This window comes from Pelodiscus sinensis, chromosome 3 (genome assembly GCF_049634645.1).
Source record: "Pelodiscus sinensis isolate JC-2024 chromosome 3, ASM4963464v1, whole genome shotgun sequence".
Lineage (NCBI taxonomy): Eukaryota > Metazoa > Chordata > Testudines > Trionychidae > Pelodiscus > Pelodiscus sinensis.
Window position 1 is genome coordinate 120,569,551 of NC_134713.1, and position 9,549 is coordinate 120,579,099.

General features: G+C 42.7%; 1 long non-coding RNA gene across 7 annotated transcripts; it reads left to right on the plus strand.

Annotated features, from left to right (window-relative positions):
• The first annotated feature begins 611 nt into the window (after positions 1-611).
• LOC112545596 (uncharacterized) lies at positions 612-9,308 on the plus strand. 7 transcript variants are annotated; one of them, XR_012902772.1, is made up of 6 exons: positions 612-850; positions 2,043-2,188; positions 6,353-6,463; positions 7,191-7,270; positions 7,625-7,697; positions 9,027-9,308. It is a non-coding gene; the product is annotated as an uncharacterized LOC112545596 (long non-coding RNA). The 7 variants fall into 7 exon arrangements; XR_012902775.1 differs by having other exon boundaries at positions 7,191-7,232; XR_012902770.1 differs by having other exon boundaries at positions 7,191-7,697.
• The last annotated feature ends 241 nt before the right edge of the window (positions 9,309-9,549 follow it).

Consider the following 9,549-nt stretch of genomic DNA (forward strand, 5'->3'; position numbering starts at 1 on the left):
GGGCTAGCAACCAGAGTACATATCCAGGATTCGTAGTGGGCGTGTATTTTATGCTGGTTACTAGTATGTTCTGAAGCCCATGACACCATATTTCCCCAGCTGTTTCCAGCACTAGCCCGCATAAGAGCAAGCATGAATATGCTTACTTGTGCTGCAGCCATGCTTTGACTTGCTGTAGACAGACATGCCAGAGAACAGCAAATTGCACCTCATTTTGTTTTGCAAAATGGCTGATGCAAAAAGCCAATGCGATTTTAGACTGCATGGAGAAAAGGGCTTACTTCATGAAGTAAGTAGCACAACTACAATACACTGAGCAAGCTTGTGTGCTTTTCAATGGATGCCTAAAAGTCCGTTTTAAACCCATACTGCAGCTATTTAAATATATGGCCTGATTTTCAAAATTGTTGAATATCTGCAAATTTCTCTTGATTCACATGGGAACTGCTGAACACAAAGTGCAATGTGTTTTCCTCTGAGATGCTTATAGTTACAGACATTTAGAAAGCTCAGTACAGATGGACACATTTCCTTTCAATCTCAAACACTCCAAATTAATCAGTAACAAAAGCCTTCAAGCCTGAGGGAACATATTGCAACATGACCACAATTGTTTTGCTAGAAGGCAGCCTGTGTCCCAGTCTCTCTGAAATGAGAATTGTACAAACATGGATAAGCGCAGGAAGTCAGCAGTTGAATATCTGTACAAGGCACTGGTTGATAGTGAAAAGGCAGCCCCTGAAGACTTGCCAGTGCCCTGCTGCTTTTTGCAATCCTGAAACTTTGAAAGTTCTTGATTCTTTTGAAGCCGGGAGTGACAATATGATCTTGGCAGGACACCCTAAAAATGGTGACTATTGCTAGCTTGTTACAAAAATTAAATACGAGCTGTTATAGGTATGAAAGTTTAGGCAGCCTTTAGTGCATATTCAGTAGTTCTATGTCTAGTGTTTAGCCGTTTAGAATGTGAACTTGTACTTTGCAGGAAACAAATCTCGGGTGGAAAGATTGGATCCTATTTTGCTCTCCGTTGTACTGCTGTAAATTTGCAGACACTCAACTCAAGCCAAATGAATGATTCCACATTTACCCAGCTGAAATATGAGAATAACATATTTTGACTCACAGAAATGAGATTTTCAAGATTTCACATAACTGTGATCACGAGTGTTTCTGTTTCCCCAAAACTGATTTTTTTCCCTTTTAGATGCCACTGTTATTATATATTGCTTTTGGTCAAGCTAATACTAATAGTTTACCATGAATTGGCAAGTAGGAGCATAGTCATTGATGATGGTGGTGCCTATAACTGTGTGTCCTACATATATCTATGACTTGAACTCACCTTAAGAACATGGTTTTTAATTTAGAGATTTATAACTATATATTGTTAGTTGCAAAAGAGTATGTGTTCCACAAACAGGTCTGTTCCTGTTTCTTGACAGATTATTTGTCCCAATGGGTCACTCATAACTTGTGCCCTAAACAATAGAAAAATTCCTGCATCAAAATAAGATATCAGTTTAGTTAGCTACTATACTTGAACATTAATGTTTTCTCTTGAATAGTAATTGATACCATACATAGCCCTGGTATACATAGGGAGTTATTTTGAAATAAATCCATTTAAAAAAAAAAAAAGTGGAGCGTCCACACTCCCAAGCCCTTTATTTTGAAATAAGGGGCTAGTTATTTTGAAATAACTCCTGCTTTCCATTTCAAAATAGTCGTAGTGTGGACACGCCTCTGCTGCTATTTCAAAATAACTACTCCCCAGAGTCATTCAAAGTAATTACTCCCCAGTGCTTCCTGAGGCTCTAAGTCGAGGTAGTGCGTCCACATTAAGGGAGCCCACCTTAGACTAATTTCAAGGCTTCCCTGTAGAGTGGACATACTATTTCAAAACAGTTATTTCGGGAGTTATTATTTCAAAATAAGTTGTTTAGAAATAATTTCCCATGGGTATTTGCAACTAAGCACAACCAACTCTTGTGACAATTTTCACTTCAGAAGTCTTTCAACCACTTTCTATCTTGTTTCAGGTACTAACTGGCTTGAACAAGTCATAAATGACCTGGAAATTACAGCTGCAAAATATACAGAGGAGGAAATTAATGAGAGAATTAATATTAGAAATGAATTCTCAGTATTTCCATGTCCAGAATCTGGGGATCCAGAGAAATTTAAGGTCAGCATGGGGTCATATTACAAATGTTAACATGCACTGTTCAACATACATAAGAATTGATAAAATGTAATGGCTGAATTTTACAGATTGTGGCGGACTCTTACCTTCCCCCTAAGGTGTGACCAGGTCAGCACATTCAGGGTGCAGTGTATTTGCTTAGCCACTCCATAACTGGAAATCATGGAGGTTCAGAAAAGGGATGGAAAATGCATGCAGAGGACTTTCCTACCACTAGAGTTCTTTAGATCCTGGTCTTTCACTCGCTTGCTCTTTCCTTTGCATTACTATGGTCCCCATAGAGCTGACTACATGGAGAGGATGGATTTGAGAGTCCCCACCCCAGAAGAATCCATTAGGAATGGGACGGGGCATTGAGGCAAGTTTCTGTTACCCCTTTCCCTTTCATTTTCAAATCGAGTCTCCCATTCTGGTTGCTAATAACTCCTTTTGTAGCTCCCAGTTATCTCCAGGGTTGATTTGCTGCTTCGCAGTTTTTCAGTCCCCTTCCTTTCATTTTATGAGAAACAATCACATTTCAGGCACATAGAATCATAGAACCACAGAGCTGGAAAAGACCTCAGAAGGTCATCAAGTCTACCCTCCTGCTCTAGGCAGGACCAATCCCAACTAAGGACCACATCCCATTGTCCTGGTACAACCCAATCTTTACCTTGCTTTAAGTTATGATAAAAGGCAATATTGTGGTCCTTTTATCAGTTAGGAGTTCTTGAACAGACTCAGAGAGATGGGTGACCAACACATAAACTCTCTCAAATACATAGTAGATTTTTCCATCAGGAAAAATCAAAACTATTCAGTGAGACTGAAATTTTCAGAAAACTGCATTTTCTGCCAAAAGACACTTGGTCAGAAAATTCCAAAGCCCTTTAAAATCTAGATATAGATGTAGACACAGGCCAAGATTGTCAGAATTGACTAGTGGTTTTCAGTGCACAGCATGAGATTCCATAAAAGAGCCTGCTTCTCAGAGGACTGATGCTCAGCACTTTCTAAAAGTCAGAATGAGTTAAGGAGTTTCAAACCAGCCACCCCCAAAACTGAAACCTCTTGTTGCTTGTGAAAACTTGGGCCAATCATGTATGTGTGTGTGCATATTATTCAATCCAAACAGTGTTGATTTCTCAAATAGTACTTAATATAAAAACAATAATACTGATGCATATATGAACCAACAGCAACAAACCTAGTTTATTATAATCCTATTTTTAGCTCAAGTCTGTCACAGACATTATTTTCTTCATTTCAAAATTACATGTAGACTTGGTGGCTCTAGACAGCTTTCTAGCAAATGTAACTCGGCTCCAATCCTAGGCATGGTTCTGAAGAGAATTGTGACAACCTGGGAAACAGAGGTTTTGGGTGGCCTGGGATGTTAGAGTTGGTGAGAGACTAATGAACTGACAAAAGAGTACTTGTGGCCTAATGGCATGAAAAATAACATGTTCATTGGCTGGTATAACATAGCATAATTGGTTGGGTTTTCTGTGGAAACTAAAGGTATAGGAACCAGCAGCTCTCTTCCCCCACAATCTCATTGCATTTTGAAAATGGACTTCCCAGGGAAGCTTTTACAGACAAAAAGGATCCTCTTCCTAATTTTTTGAGGGACTACACAGTATGCATATTATAAGCACAATCCTGCAGCTGCTCCTTCTTTGACACTTGCTGTGGACAATGGGAAGTTCCTCACACAAAGTGCTTGAGCTAGCGAGCTAAATCCAACAGTGTTGAGCTTGCAGCTGGGAGGATGACTCGGACAGAGTTGGCGACAGACTTCACTGGACCCTGGCCAATGTGGGGGACCTAGCTCCAGGACCCCTGGAAGGGGTGTGGTCTTGGGCAGGAGGGGCAGGTCTAGAGGCAACCAGCCCTCATTGCTGACCTGACTGCACTGCGCCTCTCGAAGTCAGACCTGAGCACTCCTTCAACCATGCTGCACGGGGCTAAAGTACCAATTTAAAGAGCCCAGGGCTCCAGCCGCTGCTGCTGCAGTGGTGGTGGTGGTGGCAGCCTTGAGCCTTGGGCCCTCTTAAACTGCCGGGCCCTAGGGCAGCTGCCTCTTTGTCTCCTTCATTGGTGGCTCTGGACTCATCTGACCGACTCCAAGCCTGCCTGATCCAAAGCTACATTAGTAACCTCAGGCTATTGCTCATGCCACAACATCCTCCCAGCTATTTTAGCATGCTAGATCATGTAGAGCTAGTCTGTGTGTGTCTAGCCACATTGGAAGAGACAAAAAGAGAGAGGTAATATCTTTTGTTGGGCAACTTTCATTGGTCACGCTGTCTCTCTAATTTCCTGGGACTAACACAGCCACAACAACCCGGATCAGGCGACACCTTTCCCAGCTGAAGCGTAGACACATCCGAATAGTTTTTCATGGGGCCATTCAGCTGGATTCTACTCTCACTCACAATCAACCAAAATCATGAAATGTGGAAGCTAAGGGTGTCATGTGAGTGAGGAACAATCAGGCTCAGCGTGTCAATAATAGAGCTGCAAGTTTGTGTGTGCTGTCATGAACAAAATGCAGGGATAAGCTATCACAGCTCTACCCTCCTGAATAGGTAAATGGATTCTGCAAGTTTCCTTTGTTGTCTTATGAAGAGGAATTGCTGCCTTGTTTTGGCTGGTTAGTACGTTTAAAAGTGCCAGGTGCATTTTTTTTTGAACTAGGGAAGGAGATAAACTTTTTTTGTGGCGTTAAAGAACACAGTGAAATGGAAAGGCCTTCTTGCAACCAGTGGGCCCAATTCAGATCTCATACCACTGTAATGCCATACACCTCAAAGGAGCAATTCCAGAATTAAACCAATGTAAGACAGTGCAGAATCAGGCCCAGTAGTTTGATAACTTTGGCTACTTTGAGCTATCAGGTTCCTCTTCATGAAAGGACCAGCAAATAACATATTTTGCAACTAAAATCATTGCAATCTACATAGAGTTGCTGTGAATCTCAGACAGAACAGACACACTCCTCTTTGGTACTGCAATAGCAGTAGTAACCGCTATAAGAAGGGATGCTTGCACAAAAACACACACATGGGCTATATCCACCCTGACTGAATTGTGTTCATTAGCACTGGTCCTCCATTTGACAACTCCCTTCTTTTCACATGGTAGTATATTTATGCCTGCCTTTGATGTAGTGAGTCTTTGTGCACAAAAGCTTATGCCCAAATAAATCTGTTTAAGTCAAAGTACCACAGGACTTCTCATTGTTTTTGTGGATACAGACTAACATGGCTACCCCCTGATTTTTGCATTAGATGTTACACCGCCCATCATCAACACCTTCTGGAAAACTCTATCTGAAGCCCGTTAGTATATTTACTAATGCAAGTGCAATTTAAGGTGCCACAGTTAGTTTGGGGAGTTTTCCCCTTTGGAGAAATCTAATCTTTATGAACTCTAAAAGTATTTAGCAGAACACCCCCAAATCTCTGTACGAGGAGGACTGAGCACAGCCTATGTACTGTACATTCTAAGGAACAATACCTGTCCTTTTCCTGAGATGGAGAATCTCCTGAACACTATGGAAGTAGAACACTTCCACTGTGCAGGGTGGGAAGGTAAGGATTTGGGTAGCCCATCTCTTGGTGAGATTTGAGCTCCTTGTGTCATAGCAAGTGGAGTACAGGGTTGAGGGTGAATCTGTTAATAACCAAAAGCGTTGCTGGTGGTCTCTGTTCATACACCAGGGGTATGCTGAGGCATTAGGGTATGTCTACACAGCAACAAGACACCTGGAAGGCCTGCAAAGCTGTTTATTGTAGACTTTCAGGCTCAGGCACAGGCTGGAGTGAAGGTGGGAAGGTCCCCTATCTTGGGCTTAGCTGTTCTGTCTTATTTCCACTGATGTGCATGATAAAGCTCCCATTAATTTTGTTCAGGTTGGGCTCCACTCCTAGGTGTGGAAGAGTGTCTTATTGCTCAGATTCTAGAAACAGCTTCATCACAACTCACTTTTGGCAAAAGAGTGGGAGTGCCACAGCCCTGGCCCTTTCCCCGACAAGGAATTGGTCTATGATCCTTGCCCCAACTACCACTGCACAAATGAGGCAGAATATGATTTCCCCTTCAACTCGCACTCAGACAGTAATACAGGATGGATCATGATGACAGCTCTCTCCCCGCGACCAGATGGCGTACAACCCACACATGCGTGAGTAGGAGGAAATAGTCATCCACAGCTGCTTTATTTGCATCCAGAGCTGCTTCTCTGTCCCCATTCCATGCACCAGAAAGAGCAAGGTAATATATTTTCAACCTAGTTTTTTAAATACTTTATAAAAGTAAATAATAATAATTATTTGTAATACTAGTAAAATGTTCAGTGTTTAGGCTCATGCTTCATCATAGCCATTATTGACATCCTTGTGTTCACAATTCATTGTTCACCAGTGTGCCCCAAACAGTCACCAGAGGGCAAACACTCTCAATTAATTTGCAGAGTTGGGAAAAAAAGGACAAGGCCAGGCCAGATTCCATGTGCCTTACCCAGGTGTGAGCCCTGGACCAGGTGTTTTGAATCACACAAACAGAATTCTGGGGATAGTTTGGGTATACATGCTTTCTCAAACCCATTTTGGCAGACTGAAAATACCTTCCCTTCCCCCTCCCAAGGGCTACCCCCACCTTAAAGTCAAACCAGATGATCTCTCTCAAAAGGAACAAATGCTTCTTTTTTTATTTCACAAAAGAATAATTTAGATTAAATGTTAAAAAGGCAAAACACAAAAGTCAGATGATAACTCTGATCCCACAGCAAAGGAATCAATCACATGACCATAGGAAAGATTTCCTGAAAGAGACTGTGGTAAGAAGTCATCAGACTTGATGTCTTTACTGGAAAGAATTAAGAGTATATTTTTCACTACTTTTTTTGGTCAGACATAGCAATTAGAGTGTTACCCTATTTTGTGTGTGTTTAGTGTCTAATGTTTCTTTATTAAAACTTTGATTTTTTTTTTGTTTAAAGAATCATCTGTCAGCAGAAAATGGAACATAGTCACCAAGTATGGTAATTTGAAAAATGATTGCTGGGAGTGGATCTTGAAGGTATTGTTTCATTGTCTTCTGGAAAGCAATGAAACTCAGGAAAACAGGACTTTCCATACAAGAACAAATCCAAGGACCATCTTGTCAGTTACCATATTACCAAACAACAGCCAATCCTGGATGCATGCATGGAAAATCCCAGCTACAATGTACCTAATTTTGCATGTGTGCATTACAGGCTGGAAGAAAAAAAATCTTGACTACAGCCCATTAGATTGTGCTGCATAACATTCGGTGATAGCAAATGTAATGCTTTATTTTTCTATCTCTTCACTCACACTCAGTCCATCCTTATTTTCAAAATCAAAGCACACAAAACAGGGACTTTACTAACACAGAATATGTTATTTTCAGATTCAGAGAATTATTCCTGATGGCTAGCAGCTGTCACCCACTAACTGGAAACTGCTGCTTGTTGTATGGTCAGGTACAGTAAACGGGTATCAGACAAGTTTTTCACTCCCTAGTAGGGTTGCCAGGTGTCACTGAATTAGGTTTTGAACCAGACAGTTCGGTATTTGAGCTTTCTGTCCGGGAAATAAATTGAGAAAATATTGGACATATACATGTCTAGTATTTTCTAAGTAAGCAAGTTTTATTATTATCATGAGTATCAGTACATAGTTGTGTACTGCCTGGCTGGTAGATGTGCTCACACTGCATGTCTACCAGCCAGGCAGTACGCAACTACACAGTAGAGAGGAGGGGGGCAGGAGCGGGGTGGGATGGGATCCCCAGGGCTGCATTTGCTTGCGCGCCCCGCTGGGACTGTGCACGGGACGGGCAGCACCCTGGGATCTGCATGCGCCCGGGCCAGCCCCACTTCCTGCCGGCCAATTCCCCCCAGCCAGCCCCGCTCTCCCTGACCCCCTCCCGGCCAGGCCTGCTTCTTGCCGGCCAGTTCCTTCCCCCGATCTCCCCTGGCCATCCCTGCTCCCTTTGACTCCCTCCTGGCCAGCCCTTCTTCCCATTGGCTGGTTCCTTCCCCCGATCTCCTGCAGCCATTCCCGCCCATCCCGACCCCCCTCCCGGCCAGTGCCGCTCCCACTGGCCAGCTCCCCCCCAGCCACCTCTGCCTCCTGCCAGCCGGTTCCCCGCCCATATACCCCAGCCAGCCCTGCTTCCCATCGGCCAGTCCTCCACTCCCGTTCTGAGATCATGTGTGTCTGGTATTTTTTTGAAACCCATCTGGTAACCCTACTCCTCACACGATTTGCCTTTCCGTGGCCCAAAGGAACACTCCTTACCACAAGTACATAGTCCTTAGCACATGATCTTGAGTATCCCTGAGACAACGTCTGACAATCAAAAGGAACACTGCTGAATTATGTGATTGTTTATGTGAACACGTTTATTTAGTTTAATACTACCATGCACTGCAAAGACACTCTCTGAAGGTCTCAGAGAACTTTCCAAACATGACTGCAGTTACACACATGGCTGTTGCTCAAGTTAAGTATTAATATTCCCAATTTACAGATAGAGCAGCAAAAAGTTAAATAACTTGCCCAACACTACAAAGAAAGCTTGTGACAGAACCAGACTGACCTTCCTTCCCCCCGACCAGTAGATATGTGCTTTAACCACCGCACCATATTTTGTTTCCCTAAATACCACTTTGTGGAACTACAGTCTTCATTTTGAACGAAACAGCAATCAACAGTCTGTATTCAGTCTCAAAATAAAGGATTCGCCTTATAGAGTGTGTCTGCCATGAAAAGTACCAATGTGAAAATGGAACCTTTTTTCTCAACAGATCTTCTACCTTTGAGTATGCAGTGGTATTATCCATCCCAAGCTCTCCACAAGCATGAGTCAGGCCCGTGGGTGTTCCAGCTCCTGAGCATCCATGGAGTCAGTGCCTATGCATGGAGCACATTTTCCAGCTTTTGTCTGCAACCAGGAGGACTAGAAACATGGTTATTTTTTTTTAAATGTAAGCTAAAAAAGTCTCACGTAATCACTTGACAGAGGGAGCTGAGCTTTAAGAAAATATTGTGAAACTCACAATAAAATTGCAAGAGCTGGCAACACAGTGTGTCAAGAGTCACACCTCCTTTTTGTATCAAGAGTAACATTTTATGGTTGTCAGGCCTCTGGATATAACACAGAAGAGAGTGTGAATTGGATCTTTTCCTGGCATCAATAACAGAATATGCAACCCCAGCATTCTCAGATTATGTGCTCAGGCACACCTGTGAAATTACGCAGGTGGAACCCAGAGCGTAATTCTTGGCCAGATGTTCGAAAGAGAGCAGGCTTTGGCCTGCAGAACCATA